Source organism: Zosterops lateralis (assembly GCF_965231275.1).
Source record: "Zosterops lateralis genome assembly, chromosome: 2".
NCBI lineage: Eukaryota > Metazoa > Chordata > Aves > Passeriformes > Zosteropidae > Zosterops > Zosterops lateralis.
Window position 1 is genome coordinate 20,108,112 of NC_139763.1, and position 23,040 is coordinate 20,131,151.

The window sequence follows — 23,040 nt, forward strand, 5'->3', positions numbered from 1 at the left end:
GCTGTGTTCTCTTTGGTGCTCATAAGGTTGGAGAAGTAATTATTCCAATTAAGACTGCCAAAAAAAAACCCAAAAAACACCACAACAAAAAAACCCCAAATATAATTTCCATTTTAGATAGGTTGCATTCTCAGAGAAGTTTATTGTCACAAAGAGGTCACTGAAATTTCTGCCTTGTTCTTCATTTAGGATAGACCATTACTTGAGGTTTCTTGAGGTGTTAAGGGACAGAGATTAATTATCTTGTAGCAAATGACCTGTTCTTGTCCTTGAAGGGATTGAGTTCTCCACTGTGATGAGATCATAGAGGTGGAGAAAAAAAGTAACATTAAAACTCTTGAAATTCTCTCTTCTCATTCAGTCAATTAAAAGACATAATTAGTAATTGAAAAGGTAATTAAAATTTGACAAGTTGCCAAAATCTGTATAGCGCATAATTTTTTTAATAGTGCCTTATTTTTTGAAATTATTTATGACTCTTCTGGCCTGTTTTCTTTCGCACCTTCTTGCATCTGAATGGATTTCAATTCAGTTGAAATTCATTTCAATTCTCATTTTCTAAAGCCTTGAATTTGTCTTTGCCTGTTTCCAACATCCTATTTCATTCTGTGTCCTCCTTGTTTACATTTGCTGCTTTTCTTCCATAGGTTTTTGACACTGTTGATTTCATGCTCAGTCCCACGTTGGCTACTCATTAACTTCCATGAATTGTTCCCTTTGGGTATTTAATGCTTGCTTCTACAATTTTTCATGATCCTTTTTTTGTTCCTTTCTTGTTATACCACCATCAAGAGTGGTCATTTTTCCTATTTACCAACATAATTTTCCATGACACTTACATCGTTAGGTAGAAACAAAGGCAAATGTGTATTTGGGTGTATGTAACAGGGTTAGAAATTAATTAGAAGTGCAGAAGATAAAACCTTTCCCTTACCTCAGAGACTCAAATTTCATGAGAGTTTTCTATTTAGTTAGCCTTGCAATTTCTGATTTTCCATATTCAGATCAGCCTCTATTTTCTCTGTATCAGTGGAGAACTTAGTCTAGAACTTGTTCTCTGATCAATGAAAAAAATCAGATAATGTGGATGAAAACTCACGTTTAGTCTAAATGGGAGGAAAATTTATCTCAGTAAGACTTACTGAAAATATCTGAAGCACCACACAGATTAATAACAAGCCAGCATGTCAGGTTAAACTGGAGAAGAAAACAGATTGAATCCCAAACTGCAGAAGACTTTCTGAGTATCTTGCTGAGGCCTTTTCCAAAGACACTTGGTTTTTTTTATGGTGTATGTTACTTCAAAATATTTCTAAACAGACAAGAAAGAGGAATCAGAGTCATGAGAGCAGAGAAATGTACTCGAAATTTATCACTCTTCACAATGCGTTCCAGCCTGTCTGAGAACAGTTGCTGTAAAGCATCTGGAGAGGAGAAGGGATTAATCCCTGGATCTTGAGCGATGCACTCATACTTGGGCAGTGAGCAGCAGGGTGTGGTCCTCATCTCAGACTGCTGCTGGACTTCTGTTCCTGCCTCTGCAAATGGTTTCCTGCTGACCTTAAACAATTTCCTTGGGGCTAAATTAAAATAGGGAGGGAAGTGTCAAACTGCAAAGTTGTAACAGACTTTTGGAATGCTTGGCTTTTTCTGGAGGGGCATCTACAGCCTTGAGTGGGTGCATAAGCTCCCTGTGCAATGGAAAGGACGAAACAGGTGCCACATCACAGACCTGCCATTGTGCCAGACAGGGCTGCACAGCACCCAGAAAACTGGGTTTGCTGTTCTCCAGTGTGGCCTGGAGGGAAGTTCCAACACCAGATTCTTGGAAAAGCTACAGGCCAGGTAGGAGAATAGCCCAAAATCAGGAATTTTTTTGTTTATGTTGCTGATTGATTATGCTGGTTTGTTGGTGGTTTTGGGTTGTTTTCCCCACTGATGATCACATCTAATTTTTGGGTTTGATTTGAGGGGTTGTTCTTCCTTTTTCCCTTCACCCTTTTCTTAGCTCGTTTTTGTTCTTTGTTTTTTTTCAGAAGTATATTCCCATATCTGCATAATCTTCTGGCCATGAGGCTCTTTTTTTTTTTTTTTTTTTTTTTTTTCAGAATAGCCTATTTCCATGTTTTTGAATGAAAACTGGTTATCTCTATCCTGTAAGCATGTGACCTTTCACATGTACCTATGGGAGACCACCTCTTGTACTTTCTGCCTTTTCAGTCACTGCTGTGTGGACCTCAGTGTGGTGTGGTGGGGCTGAGGTATGGAGACCAGACTGACATTTCACTCATCATGCCAGAAGGGCTGGTCTAAAGTTAAACACCTATGTGCAGTCCCTGTTAGGCATGTGGCACCAACCTTTTGTTTTGATTTTCTCACATGTAAATTAGGGTGATTGTTGAGAGCTGGGTACTTCAGAGAAATATGGATTAGTCCTCTCTGCTGCTCTGGATTCAGTAAGCTGTATATGTTGTTATGAACGTAAATTGCAAACTGATAATGGTTGATTTGTTCTTACTAATCACAATTCTCAAATGTTTTATTATTCCCACGTGTTTCTAACACTGGACAAAAGAGAGCAGAGATGTTAATTTTTAAAATAAAAACAAACAGTCATTTTTTATGTTCTCAAAATCTACCAAAAAACAAAGGCTTGCTGCTGCCTTATTTTTCCTTCATAGGATCTTATGTAACAACCAAAGTGATGGTCCTTAGACTGACTGAATTTTTGTATATTTTTGATACGAGTTTTCAAGACCTTGCATGCTTTTGCACATCAGACTACAATAACATGGCATTGGGACTATCAGACTTTATTACCAGTCTTTCTTTTTACTTATTACATAAAATCTTTACCCAGAGGATGTGCAGTTATTCTTCAGGGACATTTGCATCTTAGGATGTCTCTAACCCTTTCTACAGAGTCCATTTTTTTCAAACATGGCAAAATACATTGAAAAAGCCTAGTCATCAAAAATTAGAACATCTCTGTCTTTCTTGCTTTATAAAGTAGTAACTGAATCTGTAAGATAAAAACTTCAGTAACCTCATGAGAAGTTGTGGACCTTAGCCCAGCTCATTTTTAAAAAAGGCTTTCCTTGTGACCGGCATTTTTGCCAGTTAAGACATTAAAAAAACTTCCATAAACAAGGTGTGAAAGCAGAACAAATGAGCGTGGTCCTGCTCCAGCTATTACTGAAAGATTGATGTGAGCTTCCTTTAGGGCGAAGTTGTCTTCCTGTGCATTCATAACAGGGAGAGAGAGAGATGGTATTGGGCCTGTCCTGGGGTTCTGTAGCTATTCCACCCTGCCAGGTCCCATTTAACTCTTTTCTCACTGGCTAACTTAGCTTACTGACATTGCTAGGGACCTCTTTAATGTGGCATCATGGACAGTTTAGGATTCTACTTTCTAGATTTTTGTTTTCTTGAATGATTCACAAGCAGACCCAAGTGTCTCAGAAGTGAGTGGTGTTTCGGGGTACCTCAGATTTTGTATGACAAAGTCAAGTCACTGATTTTTTTCAAAGGATGAGGGCACAGCATCAATCTGCCTCAAAAAGTTTCTCAAAGTGAGTGGTTGTGACCTAAGTCTGAATCTGCATATTTATACAAAAAGCCATACTCCCATGTCACAGAGAGTGAGATTATAACTGTGCTCATCCTGGGGGTCTTGGTCTCTGTCAGGATTTGGGAGAGGGAATACCAGAAGCGAGACGTGATCTGTCCAAAGCAGCAAGGCCTTCTGTTGTGTGAGGAACTAGATATGACTGAAGCTCCGAAGTCATGCAGGCATTTTCTCTAGGGGAGTATAAATGTCTGAAGTATATCAGAACCCAGTTTTTAACCAGGACTCTTTTAGATATATCAACCCAGAAGAAAATCTGACCATTTTGTTCTTAAGTTTACAAGACAGAGGCAGGATTTACATAAGTATTGTTATTATTTAAGTGATAGTTACAATGTTTGAGTAAGATATTCTCTAGCAATCCGTGAGGAGCTAAATTTAAATCCCTACCTGGTTTTATGTGTCACACATTGCTTCATATTAAACCTATTTGTCAGGTAAGTGTTGATGTGAACAGAGCAAGGCTCTTGCTCAGAGCAGCCCTGCTCATGCTAGAGCTGTGCCTCAGCTTCCGGAAATGCAATGTAATTGAATGCCAGTAGAAATTGTTAACCTGGCAGGAGCTCAAGCACTATATTGCATTGAGGCTTTGATTTCTTTTATGCCAAGGTAATGTTAGAGAGTACTTGATTTATCCTGAATTTGCAGGACTATGACAGACTATAATCTAGTTCTGGGCATTAGAATACTTCCCTGAAAAACAGGAGGAATGTAGTTTATTTTTTGTGATCATACTGTTGGTTTTTTATGGCTAATAGAATATTGTTCATAGGTAGTTCTAGGTATAGTGCTGTGAGAGCTGGATAATTAGTATTATATAGAGTTAAGAATACTAGAAAGGCAAAAAGCCTGAGTCCAGTTTATGAAGAATGTAGTGCAATATAGCAAACATAGTGTGAATGGGAAAATTCCCTACTTTGTAGATTCCACTAGCATGTACATATTTCCAAACATGGCTTTGTTGTGTTATTTTAAATAAGAAAATAAATTCTCTCATTCTCAAACTTCCTTCTGGAGACAGTAGGACTTTTTCTTATTATTTTTCTTTTTTTCTTCAAACCTGCTTGTTGCACTTTTGGACTCCCCAATATTTAGCTGTAGTCTTGAATCCAAACAGTTCACTCTGGATTTTTTTACTTGGATTTTGTATTGGTGGATAAAAACTCACAGTACTCCCCATGAGAAGCAAACAGAAGATTAAATATCTCGACCTGCAGTGTAATTTAATTATTTAAGTTTCTGATCATCATCTGCTTGGTTAAGCTATATTAGGATATTAAGCTATATAAGGATATTATTATCGCTATTATTAAGCTATATAAGGATACTGATTTTAATGCACCAGGTGGTGTAAGTCATGTGAATGTGAATGTTTTACATGTGAAAATCTGTACACTGGTGCTTATTCATTTCGAGACACAGGAAGTTCCTACTCAGCTGCTTCTCTTCCAAAAGATGCAGCAGCCCTTCTCTATAATAAAGTCCAATGCTAGAAATAATAAATTTATATTCATCAGCTTCATTGTGCAAAACTGTACAGATATAGCAGTTAAAAGAATATGATAGTGCTGAGCAATTTGCTTCTCATTTGCTTAACCGAGGCTGAGATTCAGACTTGATGTTCTGAGTGCCTTTCAATCTGGTGTATATATGATTAATGTTGGTGAGTCACTTCTGATGGGAATTTTCGCTTTTTCTCACATTGTAAGATAGGGAGAATTTCTGCTCCTCCCACCACCAGCTCAAAAGCACTGTAGAAGACAGAAAGGAGGGGATAATTTTTCGTATTTTCAGAATTGCACTCTGTTAAAGGAATTGAGGAGATAGCCAGTCCCTTTGGCATTCGCTGCACAGGTGTCTGCAAACCTACTAGGACAGCTGGGATTGGGATAAAGGTTGTAAGTAAATTGTCATGCACTTGAGAAATGTTCTTACTGCTTACTTAAATTCAGAATTTAGGTGGGCAGACTAGACTAGAAAAAATGGGAAGGAGGATTTGGGAAGAAGTTATTCTATAGGTGCAAAAGGGCAAATCATGACCTGAATCCTTTAAGGGTTCGTGGTAGGAATTGTTGGAACTCTGGAGATCTGCTTATTCCTGTTGGAAGTAAATAAATAAATAAATTTTCCTGAGGAGAGTATAATGCTTCATTAGCACAGATTAGCTCAAAAGCCCTCTGTAACTGACTTTAAAATAATGTAGACATCTCTACAGAACTTCCCCTGTGATTTTAGAAAATGCTTTTCCTCTGTTTCTGTGTGTGTGCCTCTGCATAAAGAGTGCAATACATAGGTTGATTGTGAGATTCAGTACCACAAATTCATCAAATAGGACAGAATGGCCTATATTGAGGAATTTTAAAGGGCTCCTCCTGTATCTAGAGACCAGATATTTGGAAATGCCTAGGTACATATATGTACTGGAAGTCCTCAGTGATGTTTTACAGTGTTTAACCCAAGTTAATAGCTGCTGATTGCAACAGGGCTTAGGCAACTGACTCACTTTTGGTTTAGACAGCCGCCCTGCAAGACCTCTATGTGTAATTTTAGACCTCTAAGTAATGCCAGTATATGGTCTGATACTTCAAAGTATATGCTTCAGCTAAAATTTGAAATCCTGCCTGGCCTCACTTCTGACACTGAGGACAGATCTTTTGAGCTCGTGTCTTGTGGATTTTGTGTCCAAATTGTGTTTTGTGGAGCTGCAGCTCTGGGATAGGACAGGGCAAGATCACTTGAAGCAAACCACTGCTATTGTAGACAACTCTACTGGGTAATTCTTCTTGTTATGTTTGTGATGGTCACTACTGACTACTGATGGTCATTGCTGACTATTTGGTGACCTCCAGGAATTTATTCTTCTATCTTCTATCTACTACCTTTCGGACTTTGGTATTTCCAAACTGACTCAGCAAAAAGCATATGGCTACAGTGTTTATCAATGCCAATTATTGTGACATTTGTAGTAGTGCTGTTAGTTTGGATTCACATTATTGTTGGATATACAAGTTTAATTCATTCTGTTATGGATTCTGTGCTCTGCAGTAACATTCAATTTGTATTCCTAGAAGGTTGGAAAAGAAATTAACCCTTGGGGAAAAGAAATTTTGTTTAAATGCTCTAAAAACACTTTAGAAAATGACTTTCATAAAAAAAAAGACTTGAGTAATTAATTGTATCATAGATTGATACTTCCCTTCCTTCCCCTCTGTTCCTCACCGCCTTTGGAACTCTGTTTGCTTTCCAGAAGTATAATGACATGCTCTGAGTGACTTAAAAGGCTTATTTCTGCCCTAGACTTAGAGCAGAAAGGACGAATGCTTTGGTAGTGCAATGCCAGTCTGAACACTCAGGGAGAAAACAGAGCTTTCTGAAGATAGAAAATGAAGATTTTATGTCTTCATTACTTCTAACATTTGTTTTCAGTATTTTCTGCAGTATTTTTTTCTTTTCTGAAGAAATCTATAGCTTCCATGCAAGTTCCTTTGCCTTGTTGGTTTTTGTGACTTGTTATTCATTAAAGATCTATTACTACCAGCAGAAGATGCTCAGGTCAAGCTCCTGGCTGCTATAAAATGCACCCTAAACACTCAGCATGAATTCTGGTGGGCATTTGCACTTACCCAGGAAGTGAGGATGCTCTTGGGAGCCCTGCAGAGAATTGCTCAATATTCTGTAAGACTGCAGTCTCCAAATTCAGACAGTACGTACAGGATGGCTCTCTGAAAAGATTTTTAAAAAGGTAAGACCAGAGGAAATTGTAGGAGTGGGTAAAGAAGAGCTGAGCTGTGTGTGTGGGTGAGGAGGAGAGTGTTTTTCCTGTACACTGACCTTGTTTTTGCCCTTCCCTATGGTTTATTCCTCATTTCCCATGCATCTCTTTCATGCAAGGTTTCAAGGGACCCTGTGTTGTACTCTGGAATTGTGGCTCAGGAGGAGACAGATTCTAGTGGCCTTACCAGGAATTGGCCAGCATAGGGACACCTCTGCACCAGGTCTGCACCATGGGCTGCCATCCTTGAATTTACAAATCTTGCCAGGAGCCTGAGGAAGTACGTCCAGCTGACTGTTCCCTGGTGGCATTGTAAGCTCTAGTTCCCCACAGTACCTGCAAAAATAAGCCTATTTGATCACACACTGTGACTGTAACACCTACTAACTACTGTGACAGGAACTTTCTAAATACCCTGAGTAGAACATGCTTTTATCATTCTGAAGAGAGTTCAGAAAAATGACTTGGTACGTTGCCATCTCTGAATCCCCCTTTCTCCAGGGAGAGATTCAAACTCCAGGAGTTTGAACCTGTGTACAGACCCCTTTGTTTTCAAAGTTTACCATTTCAAATCTGCATATCATCTGAATTGACAAAAGAAATACATCTTTCTACCTTTTTTTCCATCACTCTGCAATATCAGAGTTATTATACAACAAACACTGAGAAGGAAATTATAAAAGGAAGATGGAATAGCAGATCTGGCTTTGTAGTCCCTCTCAAATCTTAGAGCCAGGTCTGTTTTCATCGTGGCTGTTATTTTTCTGGATTATGGATTATCATAATCAAAAATGGATTATGATACACAGTAAATGGTCAGTGTGCAACAGTTAAAAATAACTAAGTGATGCCATCTGCTGTCTTAAAATCTTATTTAGTATTACATCTGACTGAATTGTTATCCTGGAAGTGGAAACTGCATACACTGAATATAATGTCAGAGCCATGACATGTTACCTTGATGTCTGTCAGAGTTAGGCAATATAAATATTGATTGTGATTAAATGTAGTAGACTATAGAATGTCAGAAGGAAGTGTGATACTAGTGTCAATCCAAAATAATTATTTGGTGAACTTTGCAAATAATTTGAGGGGTTTTTTTTCCAGACTCTTTCGGGTTTTTTTATTTCTGAGAGGAAGAAGTAGAATCTTGTGGAATAGAGAGGAGATTGGAAGAAGGTGGCACACCATCCCATCAAAAGTGTATGTTTATTAAGTTATATTTTATGGGATGAAATTCTTCAAATTACTTCTATATTTAGTACAAGTTATCTACAGTGACTTTTAGGTGCTTTATCTACAGCCCTTTGAGGTGCTTTTTTTAGGAAAGAGTTAACCTGAGCATGGTCTTCAAAGTTGAGAATCACATTTCTGTAAGACATGTTGCTCCAAGGGAAGTCACTCATTGTCTCAGATCATAACATTTAACAGTTGAATATACATTCAATTAAGCCAAATTTGAAGTGGACTATTGACTACCATGCTCAGCACTGAAATGGTATCTCATTCAAAGAATATCTAATAGTTACTTATTTCATGGATGTGTGTGTGTTTGGTTGCTTGGGGGTTTGACAGCAAGAGTTGAGGATGTATTTTGTTCACATGCAGTTATGCCAGATTGCAGTTCACAGGTTGCCATTTAATGAAGCACTGGAACATGGTAGAGTGATCTGAAATGCAGTCAGCAGTGCTTAGCAGGCATAAAGCATTGCAGAACCAGAGGGATGGAATTTAACTCTTTCTGCTTTTCTTCTTTGATGCTTTTTGTAATGGTCCGTAAAGCACTGACATAATCTCAAATTTCCTGTACTTTTTTTTTCACCATAGTGAAAATAATCAGAATTCTGTGAAGGTAACTATCACTATGGCACTGTTGTAATTTCCTATCCTGAATGGATGTGCCTTGTTTTAGTGAGGTGTGCATAAGGATATGTTTGGACATAAACTTATGTATAACCACAGACTGATAATGAAGTGTGTAATTTCTTGTGGATGTTGGGGCTTTTTAAATTTTTTATCAATCCTGCAGTGATGTGTATTTCTGCTCGTATTTTTAAAAGATCTGTGCTTAGCATTTTGTGTAGTTTAATTTTCGTAGCAACTTATTCAGTATATAAATATTCATTTCCAGATGTAGTGCACTAGAACTGCTCTCCTATTTGAGCATTATAAATAACAGAAGTTCTTAATTTGGTTCCTCTCTCTACTATGGGAGCATTTCTGTAAAATTCACAAATGACCAAACCAACAGCAAATTAATTCTACAGTTATTCCCTCAAAGGGTTTTGCTTTCCAGCAGCATTTTTATTAAGGAGATCTGCAAATCATGCTTTGACAGAGAAAAAGCTATGCATGTATTTACATCTTTCTCATAGCTTGCCATGCCTCTTTCAAACTTCAGTAAAATTCCTTTGGAGCCAAACTGTCCAATCTGGGGCATTAAGAAATCATGAGATGGTTTGAAAAATGCAGAGATATATTTTTAAAAATATATACTTGGTGACCCTTTTGATTTTTGTTTATTAAACATTCACGTGTTTCCAAACTTCTCTGCACAACTCTGAGAGCTCAAACCTTGCTTTAAGAGGCAGAATAAAATGTGAAATTCAAATTTTTATGTCATGATGGGCTGGGTTTAAAAAACACAGACTCTTCACTGCACTTCAAAGAGTTTACTGTAAATTGCCAAGTGTCTATCAACCAAAAGCTATGACAGCATAGAATTATGATGCATTTACTTATATGCAGATCATGTTACTGTAGTCCTAAGTGGGTATGAACTGTAAGCCATGTGTTAAGCTTTATTTGGGATAGTTTCCAAATGATTGGGAAGGGAAATAGTACTTCATTTAGATAATATAATCTATGAGTTCCTATTATATTTCCAGGGCAAATGCTGCACTCATAATTAGAACATCAGTAACAATGTGAGGAAATGCTTTGGTCTTGGCTGTAGAAAAAGCTACCTGAAGGCAAGAGGAGTTTTAAAGGTCTTGTTGAAAAAAAAGCAGGAAGAGTTTTTATTCCTCATGAAAATTCAAGGAGCTCCTGAAATGATGTTTTAAAGAAGTTGCAAAAATGTACTCATTTTCTAATTAGCTCATCTTTCTCAGGGAATGATGACTGGCTGTTAGCAAAGGTTTTTTCTGGAAATGTCTACGCTTTTGGTAACACATGTCTTCACCATGCCAGTCTGGCTCTATGGAAAATTGAACTGCTCTCTATCTACAGGATATAATGCAGTATCACGTTGCCCAGAGTGCTTCTGATTCTGTAAACTGATGTGGACAGTAGAGTATGGATTAAAGGTGTGGATGATGGGAAGGAATGACCAAGATGTAGGGAAGATGGTAAAAACAGAATTAAAAGAAACCAGGCTGTCAAAATTGTCTTTTCTCCAGTCTTCCCCCCAAGATTTTATGCTACGTGAATTTTTCACTGTAGCAAAGTGCTTCATAAATTTAAAATGTAAACACAGAGGATTTCTTTCTCTTATTCCCTGGTGTAATTTTTACTTTTATAACTCATGTTCTTTTCCAGCTGAGTGCTATTTCTAGGGAAGCCAATTCATGCATTTTAGAAGTGAGCAGTGCTTTGGGAACTCTTCAATCTGACTGAAAAAGTACAAAACCCTTACTGAAGTACCAACATGAAGACGTAGAAATGCAAGGAGGCATGATCACAGTTTGTATTCATTCCTGCCATTGCTGCTACAGGAACAGAAACACTTCAATGACACATCTTTTTTTTGTTTGTTGGTTTTGATGCTGAATTACCAGAGATATCTGATTCTGAGTGTAAACTCTACACTGTGAGAAGTGCCCTCCGTCATGGGAGGGGCTTGCTGTGAGTGAACCTCAGTTCTGCCTGAAAGCCATCACCATGTCTGACTTGCTGCAGTCTAACACACCTGTTGGGAAGATGGAGGAATACTCATCACAGAGTTTTCATCCCTGGAACAGAAAAAGTCATTTGTTACAGACTATGAACTAGGTGCCAAAATGCAATTTCCTTGGTAACTAGGAGCAAAAGTGTAGCAATAGTGGTGGGAGTGCTTACCTGACATGCTTGGCTGAATAAATAACTGATCAGGATCCTGATGCAGGTTTGATTTTTTTTTTTCCTTGTTTCTGTTTTAGTCTGATACCGTATATACAATTCTTTTTCTGCAGCCTAAGATTTGAATGATGAATGCTGGGTTATTATGCAAGTTTGGTGCTTGTGGGATAGGTTGAAAGTCTAATGTAGGATTTTACTGATTTGGAAAGATTTTCTTTAGTTCCTTCAGTTCCTTCCCTGTTTTGTCACCTCAGGTTATTTTTATAGCCTGCTCTGTGAAAATTGGGTTGTATGGAGTCTCCCTATATGATGTAAGAATTCAAATAAATATGGTGGTATGACACCTTAGATCAAAGTTAGGATTCAGTCTATACTTAAGAGGATTTGTAGTTAAAAATTCAAAGTTACATTCATAATGACTTGTCAGTTCAGAAAATAATTACTTTCACTCGCTAGGGCAAGCAAGTATGAACTTTTTGTGCTTGTTAGAGCAAAACTTAGGCAGCTGTAATTTTTAAATAAACTTAGATAGTCTACTGAGGAACAAGAATTCTTTTTCCAGGTAAGTAATTTTATGTTATTTTATTTTCTTTTGCTTCCTGCTTGAATTACTCATGGAGTAAAACACTAGCATCTTTGCATTAAAAAATATAGCTAGTCACTCTTAATTCCTTACTCCCTTGAAATGGATGTTGTAGAAAGTAATATTTTCTCAGTGTGCTGGTTTTCTTCCCTTCCAAGCATGTTGCAAAATGCATCATCAGTTCAGCAGAGTAAGCATGGTTGCATCTAAGGGCTGGGAGGAATCACCTTTGGCTGCAGCATTTAATTAGTCTGATTTGTGTCTGCTGTGCTTTATGAGAGCCATTAATAGTAACTCTTTGGAGAGTGTAAATACAAGAAGCAGGGTATTCTTAAAGCTTCAGAAAATGCCCCTTGAAGTGTGTGCATTGTAAGGTATTTCTTAATGTGGTTTGGCAGCTTCTGTCATTTGTTAAATTGTCGAGCCTTTAATTGTATCATCAGGTCTGGACTCCATCCAGCATTGATGTTTCCCACTTTTCCCACAAATTTTAGTCTCTCTACAGTACTTAGTTTCTAATGGCAAATTTACAGCACTTAGTGCGAGCAGAGTGGAGTTAGTGTTTACAGATTTGAAGTTTGGTGGTGCTGAACATAGTCATTTATAATTCAGTACTGCCAATTCAAATTGGCCAATCTATGATATGATGTGATGGTTGCAGCATTACTTTATTATATTGATACTGTGTGTGCATGCAGCATTAGCACTTGTCTTAGAAATTAGAGTCTTTAACATACCAGATCATTGCGTGATAAACCTTCCTGCAGCAGCTCTTGCTGTCCCTGGGCTCTCTAGTTTCAGTCACTTCAAGTTTGTGAAGGCTCACTTGCAGAGTGGAGTTTTACAAATTCCTGCTCACCCAGGATCTTGAGGGAAATGTAGAGTCCCCAAATGTGGGAACAGAACTTGCAAAAATCTGTAAACTTGGCCACAGAGAGAAAATGACCACATCCACTAAAACATGAGATAGTATCTCCCACACACTGAAAGAAAACAAAAAACAACATGCAGAATCAGACTCAGAGAAAGGATTATGTAGTAAGTTTAAAAGAGCACTGTATGTGTTCCTATTTTAAGATTATTTAACATAAATTGATGTTATCTGACTCCACATGTCTCCAGTGAGGGAATGTCATCCTGAGTGCACAGAACATGCACATTGACTTGGAAGAATAAACAACTCTTCTTTGCTGGTTTGTTTGGGTTTTTTTAATGCAAAGACAGGAAAGAGGGAATGTGATTTCTCTTGCTACCTTTAACTCTTTCCCCAGGCCAAGCATGTGTCATAAGCTAGCAAGCAAGCAAAAGAAATCTTATTAGAACAAACAGGGAAAGGATCAGCTAAAGCTCTGAAGACATCTTCTGAGACCTCTTGGCATTTTGCATCATCAATACCTCCTAATGTTCAGGATTTTGCACTGTACGAAGGTCTGGAAACTTGCTGATGGTTCTTCTCAGTTAAGCCTTGAGATGAAGTCTCCTTCTCTGGGAACTGAATGGCTGTGAATCTCCATGCTGAAATCCATAAGGTTGAGGGTGCATGGAAAACAGTCAAAACAACACTCTGGTTTTAGTAAGCACTATGGCTCCTACTTTTTCAGTTTTCTGTGTACCTAGTAAGGGCAGAGAGGCTATTTTTGAACTGTCTAGACTATTCTTCTAAAAGGGATCTCTTCTTTTTCCTCTTCTGGTTATTGGTCATCAGGAAGAAGGGAGTTAGCATGTCTATTTGTGAATTTGCCCACGCACTGAGCGCACATAAACATTTTACAAAGCATATTTATAGAACTGTTGTAAGAGCATGCATCCTCAAAGAGCTATGAATTTATAAAATTGACTTGCATGGAGTTTAATCAGTGCAGAATCATTGCTATTAACATAATTTTTTGCATGACATTTTCTAATTAATATAAAACCCACTACTTCCCCCTACTTCCCTAGTTTAGCTTAAAAAAGTTTATACGTGGACATAAAGACAAAATGTGAATGTGCAGCCCAGTCATTTAAAGTTTATGCTTCTGGTAATAGTTTATTTGAATTATTCATTATTCCAAAGGTGGAATATATTTCTCCACATTTGAAAAGTCTTGACAATCAGGTGAAGTCCCCAGTGACTAGAAAAAAGGAAACCTCACTTCTATTTTTAGAAAGGAAGACCTAGGGAACTAGAGACTGGTGAGTCTCCTTCCCATTACTGGGAAGATGATGGAGCAGATCCTCATGGAAGCATTGTTCAGGGACATACAAGACAAGGAGATGATCTGAGGCAGCCAGTGCAGCTTCATTAAGGGCAAATCATGCCTGAGCCGTCTGGTGGCCTTCTGTGATGAAATGACAGCAGTGGTCAACAAGGGAAAACTGACCAGTGTCATCTATTTGGATTTAACATGGTCCCACACAACATCCTCATCTCCAGTTTGGAGACATGGATTTGAAGGGTGGACTAATACTCAATAAGAAATTGGCTGGATGGACACAGACAGAGAGTTGTGGTCAATGCCTCTAGGTCCAAGTGAAGGCTGGTGACAAACGGTGTCCATCAGGACTCTCATGGGACTGGAACCCTTTAATATCTTTATCGGTGACATGGTCAGTAGGATTGGTGCACCCTCAGTAAGTTTGCAGATGACGCAGCAGCAGGACAGGATGCCATCCAGGTGACCTTGGACAAACTTGAAGAGTGGGCCCATGAGCAGCTCATGAGGTTCAACAAGTAGAAGTGCAAGGTGCTGCACCTGAGTCAGAGCAGTCCCAGACATGAGCACAGACGGGGAGAAGTCATTGAGAGCAGCCCTGCAGAGGAGGGCTTGGAGGTTCCTGTAGATGAAAAGCTGGACATGAGCCAGCAGTGTGCACTTGCAGCCCAGAAGGTCAGTGGTACTCTTGTCTGCATCAGATCAAGAGTGGCCAGCAGTTCAAGGGAGATGATTTTTACCTCCTCTGCTCTGCCCTTGTGACACCCCACCTGGAGTGCTGCATCCAGGTCTGGGGTTCTCAGCATAAGAAAGACATGGGTGAGTTAGAGCAGGTCCAGAGGAGGCCATGAAGATGATCAGAGGGCTGAGAGAGCTGGGGTTGTTCAGCTTGGAGATGAGAAGGTTCTGAGGAGACTTTATTGCAGCCTTCCAGTACCTGTTACTGCTTCTCTTTCTTTTGATGATGCTCTTCCCCACTGTTATTTTTTTTTTTTAATCCTGCTTCTCTCCACAGAGAAGAATTTAGGAGGATTCCAGGTTTCTTATGTGAGTGTATGTATGTGTTCATATTTTCACTGCTGTGAAAGATCATAGCAATAGCATCTCAGGTGAGGTATAGCTCTGCTACAGCTAAAGAGAGAAACTTTCTCACAAATGTAATCCCTGTTATAATCTGAAACCATAATAGCTTTTCGTTAAATGGGGTTGCTTCATCAAAGCTGACTGGTGTTGGAAGTTGCTGTGGATTGCTGCTTCCTGGGTACTTAGAAACCACTTGGAGCTGATTTTGTGCTAGCATGGAAAAATGCAACTAAAATTACAGTAATCATCCAGTTTTGAAAAGACCAGGCAAGAACTGGTTGATAATGTTGGCCAGGAACATGATAAACAAAACTATTTTCTTCTCCCTGCCCCCTCCCAGCTTTCCCTCACTCTTAGCTCGGCCAACTGTGCTGGCCAGTACAGCCTCACACTTCCGTGGCACAGCCGTCTGCCCAGCTGTGTCCAGCTGCTGATGCCTCTCTTGTTCCTGCTCTGCTCCACTGTCTCTGCTGGTATCTCTGGCTGACAGAACTTGTGGTATTTAGACAGGAAATGGAGCTGAAATAAGATGCTGGGCTAGTGTGGCTCTGAAGAAGCCTGCTTCATGGCTTCCAAGATTGGTGTGTTTTGCATAGAAACTCATGGTATGTCTTCATCCAGATGCAAAAAAATGCTCTATAATTTTATTCCTTGTAGCAGAGCCTGTTTATATTACTTCTTTTATATTGTGAAGCGTTTGGACAACCCACTTGTATTAACCAGATCCGTGATAGTAATTGAGATGGTAGCTACAACTTTAACAACGATTGAAACATGAAAGAGCAGGACATGCCAACAGCAGCAAAGAGTTCAATGAGAAAAGGGAATTTTCAGAAAAATATTGCCCCTTTATACATTCACAGATGTGTCTTATATATGAGTAGCGTGTTACTAAAAGTATATGCATGCATAGTTTAACAAAACCATGCTTTTTGTAGAAAACATGACATGTGAGTCAATCTTTAGGGTGACAGTTACACACAATTGAAATAGCAACTGTGCTAGAGTTTTAAAAGTAATATTATTTCTGGAGATAAGCTCCTGCTCATTTCTCACAAGCAGCTGTTTTTATGATGCTCTGGTGCTTATCCGTGTGGGCGTAGGGGCAAGATAGATCAATATAGATACATCTGACTGGTAAGGTTCTGTTGAATTTTGTTTGCAATATATTCCTTCTGAGATTCCTTGTAAAAAACCCATAGACCTTATATATCATACATAGTTTCAAAGTGAATTTAGTACTGCTGGAATCATGGTGAGTAAGGACATTTGTAAAGTAATTTTCTCTCTGAACTCTGCAAGATTTGCAGGACAGAACTCAGAATGTCTTACATCCTTTGAGTGCATGTGTGAATAGGAGTCCACATCTTGACATTGCAAGTGACATCAAAGCTTGATGTAAATTGTATGTCAATATAATCATGGTGTTGTTTCATCTTCCTTTCTCCTTTTCACATTTAACAAATACTAATAATACTTGAATATCTCAGGATTGCTTTTAATCATTCATTTCTGAGTGCCTACATGGCTCACCTGGTTGTTTTCTGCATAGATCAAGTTCTGGGCTCAGATAACCAGGCAACAGTGTTAATTTGTGAGTAGCATTTTGATAGTGTAGTTCTGTAGAAAATAGGGATTTTCCTTTTTCAAGCTGTGTTTTCATTTTAGTAAAGCCTGACAGCCTTTGCTTTGTGAGCCAGTGCTGCACTTAAGTGAACAGATTTGCACTGTGGACTTGATGTGGAAGGAGCTGGCACTTTGTCATGGAAGAGGATTTATTCCAGGTGTGTGCTTGGGAGAGGAATATGGAGCTTCCAGGAGATGGAGAAGAGGAAAATGAAAGGGCAGGTAATCCAAACAAAATTTTTGGGCACGCCAGACCTGACCTGTTTTGTAGCCTGAGTTTCTTTGCTCTTGCATGCAGTTAGAAATGTGGCCAAATCCAAACACAGAAGTCATGGTATGTGCACAAGCTATAGTCAGCCTTCAGTCTTCTCACAGCAGCAAAATAAATTTGAGAAAATTCTCTGTTGATTAAGACTCATATTTTAGGAACTAATAATGCAGCTATGTCCTAACCATAGGTCAGAGCTGGATTCCTTCCTCTAAAAAGAAAGTAGTGTCTTATTTCACCATTGCCATTCTGTGGTTCATCAGTAAATATTCAAGATCTTGCAGTCTTGTGGTGGTTTACTACATTATAATGTTGACTTTATTATTAGAATGTGATTATATTGCACTTTGTGAAATACAGTTGTTTTTTGTTTGTTTTTTCAATTTGTGATACTTCAGTATGCTAGTGGTACATGATATCTGCAAAACTACTTTCTTTGCTATGAAAATGTTGCTAAGGGAAGTGGGGACTTTGTGGTTTGGGGTTTTTTGGGAGGTGGGGTTTACAAACTGCCTCTGGGGGAGATGAAGTAGAAGCTACGTGCAATTGCAGTGCATCACCTTTAAGGAACAGTAGCTCCTCCTATGGATGAAGAGAATGAAAATCCAAAGAATGAAAGCAAAAAAAAATCCTACTTTCTCAAGAGATTGATTTTCTTTGCTTTTTTGGTACTGTTGCAGGTGGTTATGTGGGAAAATCTCTCTTAGTCTAAGCTTTCTTATGTTTCCATGCCCTATCCTGGAGCTGTTTACTCCTCTGTATTGCTGTCAGACTTTTTGTTTAGAAACTTAAAAACAAAAATACAACCCTCCCCCAAAGAAACCAGAAAACTCAAACATAAAACCCAAGGATTTGTGCTATAGTGTGTGACTCATGACTCTTTTTTTGGAAGGAGGAACTTGCTGTATCCTGGTACGTATATTCAGAAGAAGCCAAGCTACAGGGCTCAGAAGTTTGAGGGTGTTTTTTCCCCTCCTTCTATCAGGCCATATGTACTCAAACTTCCTGTCTTGGGAAATGAGTATGAGTTTCTTTCTCTCTCCTTAGGCCCTGGGAGTTTTTGTCAGGGTTTTGTTTGGTTGGTTTTTTGTTTGGTTATTTTTTTATCCAAAGAGAGCTGTCTAATCAGCTCCAGAAGTGGGATATGTGGGGTAAGAGGTCCATTTTAGTTTGTAGATTGAGCAGAACTCAAAACATTACTAAATATTTGCTTGTTCTAAGACAGATTCACTTCATTATTTATGGGCAGACAGAGATAATTTTTACAGTTAAAAATCTGAAGTTATTAAAAAAAGGAAGTATTTTAAAATCTGTCTCTGTAGCAAACTTAGACACATACTGTTCCACATTTTATAATTTCAGCTTTTGAAGTGTCACGTTGTTTATATATGAGTAAAACTTGGCTTGAAGATGTATCTCTTTACAATAACTTTTAGTAAAATAATGAGGAAGCAGAGCTGCTGCTTGTAAATTATCATTCTAAATCAAAAGAATTCTGATTAAGTAGGTGGGGTAGTGAAAGTGAGATCAACTTTGCAACTACTGGAGCAGCAAAAATGGCTAATACAGCTCATAATGTAACATGTAATGTAAAGCTGTAAATAATTGAGGAAGTATTCAAGGAAGTATTATAAATACTTGTGTCTTGCTCAGTGGCTGGCTCTGTCAGTTGGCTGTCACATTTAAAATGCTGTATTTGAAGAGATCTGTGTAATCTGGACAATTTTTTATAGGGATAATAGAAAAAAAAAAGCTGAACTATGATACGCCAGCTTAGAAGTGATGATGAATTCCTATAGTCAGTAACTTTTCAGTCCAATCTGTTCACATCAAGTGTTCTGGAGCATGGCTTTGGAACTGCATGGATGTTTTTTATGTTTGGGATGAAGATCCCTGGCTGATTCCAGACTGATCTTAGCTGAAGCTTGACTGATCTTAGCTGGTAAATTAATGGAATGGAAATCTTGCTTTGCTTTGTATTTAAGCACACTGTAATTAATTTGGCTCTACTCCATCACTTTTTTGGATGTAAATCTCACAGTTGTGATTTGGGAACTTTAGTGCAAATGGCAGCAGCCCTCATTTATTGCTCTGATGTTCTCTATTGTAGCCTGAAACCTGACAGTCAAAATGTCATAAGGTGGCCTTGAGCTGCTGGCTGCCCTGTTTCTTCATTCTGTGCAAGATGTAGAGATGCTCAGTGGTAATAAAAAGGAAATGGTGTCCTGCACTTTGTTCAGGGTTGTTTCATTAGCATAGCAGCCTGAGCCCTTGTCATGTAAGTGCATGAGCCTGGATAAATTATGGGGTACCGTAAAAATTAGGGATATGGTAAAAAGGGGGAAGTACCACTAGAATGAAAGGATGAGTGAGTTCAGAAAAACAAACCTCCTTAGAGTGCTTGCTCAGACAAGATACAAAAGAGAGAGACTAGAAGAGCAGAGTCCAACAATCTCTTAAGTGCAGAAGTATTTCTTAAGTGCAGTGTATTTCTATACATTGACTGGTTTGTGAATTTTTGATAGGAAGAGCAGCCACTAATACCTGTTTGGTGACTGCTCTTGGTGGGCAGAGCTGGGAACAAGTACAAACACCCCTCAGTGCTCCTCCCTTAACTGCAGGGAGTGATTGCTGTTCACTGGGAACAGGCCAGTTTGTGGTTCAAACTGGTGGTGCTGTGTCACTGCTCCCAGGAGTTGAGTGACCTTGTTTATAATGTGTAGCTGGGCCAGTATGCAGCTGTTTGCACTGTAAACTCACAGAAAGCTGGTTCAGGGTATGCTTGTGCATATTACTTTGCAATTAACTTTGTATGGACACACACGCAAGCCCCTTCTCCCATAGCTGCCTCAGTGCTTTTTACTGCTGTTGGCAGCACAAGTGCATTGTGCATTTTTGGTTCATTTTTGCCCTGTCAGAGAAACAAGTGTGTGGGTAAAAAGAAATGAAAGTGATGCTTCTGGTGCTGAAGAAATGAACTACAGGGTGAGGTGGCTGGGTAGTTTAGCTAGAGGAACCAAAGATAATTTTGTGTGGAAGCATGAATCCCTCATTCAACAGCCCACTTCAGAAGAATCATTATAAAACTGGAAAAGGTAAGTTTATCCACGACAGAAATTCTTAGGGAAGAGTAGTATTTGTATGCATCCTTAAAGATAATATGTGCAATCCTATGATGCTTTCTTTTCAGAATAGCAATTAAAAATAATCATCCCATTGTGTATAACAGATTTGCTTGTGTTAAGTGTTCCTAAAACAAACAAAAAAAACCAACATTTAGGCATTAATATTTTTTTAAGCATCACATTCTAGTTAGAAATAGGATGGAGCTGCTAAGGATTGAAGGAGGTAAGAAGGTGGGTAAGCACTCCCTTTGTTGTTCAAGCATCCTGCCCTGGGTAGTGTCCTTGAACATATAAGAACCTCCAGGGAACTTTGCTTATCATTAATATTGGCATGCTGCATAAAGGGGAGGAATATGTTTTCACTTCCTCTTGAGATTTTCCTCAGTAGTGTGTGATTTTGTCCTGCTTCTGACAGAGCTAATGGTTTCTTCTCTCTGTAATTATTTTGAGGTTGGCCTTTTTTTTAGCTTGTTCAAATCTCTGTCCTGAGGAGTAGAATTTCAGCCAGTGGGAATAGACTTGTCCTCCCTAGTGACAGAGCAGAGATCCCCCAGGAATGACTGAGGAGCTGTGGTTGTGTGAAGGGTTTTCTCTTCAGGTGTTAAGTAGGAAACCTGTCTCTGCCATTGTATTTCCTGACGTAGAGATGTGTGTGTTATTTGACGTGGTCCCAGTGCATGTGCCTTTCCCATGATGGCAGGAATGAGGGGAAGAAGGGACATCTGACAGATGTGTAGGCATTTTGGTTAATGCTGGAAGATGTAGTGGTGAATTAAGCTGGACAGAGTAACATTCTGTATAACAAAGAGAAAGAAGGGGAAAAAGGAAGAGGAGATAAAAGAGGGGAGATGTATAGGGGAAACCCAGGAATTTTAAGGTTTCCTTAAGGATTTCTATTCTGCAGGAGTGTACTTTGGAGTAAAAGGCCTGCGAGGGATTTGTCAGCTCCTTGGAGAGCCTCTTTTTAAACACTGCAAAAGTGCCAGAAACCTGTCCTTTGGATGGAGGAGAGCTGTGTTGTGTGTGAGTGTTTTGGAGAAGTTCTGTATCTTGGAGGAAGAAGAACCAGAGTGTGGTTTGACAGTTGCTACAGCAACTAACGCTTTTTTAATGGAAGGCAAGGATAAGTGATGTTATAGTCTTGTGTAACTGACGTACCTTCCCCCGCTTCCTGCCAATTTTCCAGTATATTAAAACAATAAGTAATTTATTACTTTAGCTGAGAAATGGCTCTATGTTTGCCCAGCTCAGCCTTGTTTGTAAGACTGCATAGTCTTTACAGAGACAACAGAAAAGAAATTATTTACATAATAGAAAGCAGGAATCCAAGCATCTCTGAAAAGCATGCTTTTCAAGGGACAAATGCATCCCTTGTTCTGCCTGAAGAAATTTTGTTTGATGTGGATATCAGTGGAACAAGTTTTATCTTGTAGCTTCCTTTGTTCTCATCCTCTCCCTTCCTCCTGACTGTGATTTTTTTTTTTTTTGGCAAAGTTTTTAAAACTCTTTTTGGTTACTATGGAGTTCTTCTTAATGTAGGAATGATGATGTATTATAGAGTAAATGAAAGGTGATGCAGACCTGTGGCAGGAGGGTAATTCTGCTGGCTGCCTCTGCAGCAGTGTTACAGAAGCAGCCTGAGCATCGACATGCTCCAGTAACTGCTGTCCAGGGAGAGACTTTAACCCTCATAATTTTTTGGGACTCAGCTGCCTGCTGTTATCCAAGAGGAATGATGCATGGGTGGAAACCACACATCACATCCCAGAGTATAGAAATACTCACTTAAGGATTCAAAGAAGTGCCTAAACTGACTGTCTGTTCACTAGTTTAAAATTACATACTTTAATTTAGTGGTAGTTTTTGTTTTATTTCTGAAATTTAGAGGCATTTGACAGCTGAATTTTAGGGGGAGAGAGTTTGGCTAATGCTCTTGTTCTTTTAAATGTACTGGAAGTCTTAGGCTGCAAAGGGGCACTTTGCCTCTCTCTTGGGTTCTTTATGCAAGATCAGAAGTAACTCTAAGTTAAGGCTGCTGATTTTAATTGAAGAGTAGGTATTAAGCCATTAATCATATTTGTAAATGAAACACAAATATACACAGTTATAGAATCTTAAATACATGTTTTTTCAGTTCTTACTTTTAAAGCCCTGTTTTCGTAAACCAGACATGTTTACCTAGCTCTTCAGAACTAAGATTTATTTTACAGATGTCCTTACTAATATTTTGAGCATTAACAACTCATAACCAGAGCTCCCAGACTTGTAAGTTTGTTTCCCATGTTTCATTTTTCAGTTTAAAAGAGAAAAAATTCTCCTTGATACAATTCATGACAATATTACGCAGTGCATTTTCAAAAAATTACGACTGAACTAAGAGCCAGTTTTCAAGTGAATGACACTGAGGTATTTAACTGGAATAAGTTCACTGCTCTCGAGTTGCTGAGAAGCAGTGCATGAAGCATGCACATTTTTTTTCACGGATGAAAAAGTAATAAACCTTTGCTACCAATTTTATGCATTTTAAACTCAGTAGAGGATAATTACTGCCTTCTTGCATTCATTATGGCATTTTGTGGATTCACGTGAGATGAGAGAAATAACTGAAATATTCGAGCTAAAGGGAAGACTGACAAAAATATCTCCTTTTAGATATTCATGTGTTAGTGACCAGTACTTATTAGAAAAGAAATCTGCAAAG

At 38.7% G+C, this 23,040-nt stretch overlaps 1 protein-coding gene across 3 annotated transcripts in view; it reads left to right on the forward strand.

The window, feature by feature from the left end:
* Nucleotides 1–23,040, forward strand: part of ARHGAP6 (Rho GTPase activating protein 6) — a 310,610-nt gene that overhangs the window by 187,683 nt on the left and 99,887 nt on the right. The window contains exon 1 of one of the 3 annotated variants that reach the window (XM_083885137.1): nucleotides 20,193–20,309. The exons of the other annotated variants lie outside the window; for them this stretch is intronic. The gene's annotated coding sequence lies outside the window, so the exon portion shown is untranslated. Of the gene's footprint in view, nucleotides 1–20,192; nucleotides 20,310–23,040 lie in introns of those variants that run through there. 3 annotated transcript variants of the gene reach the window in all.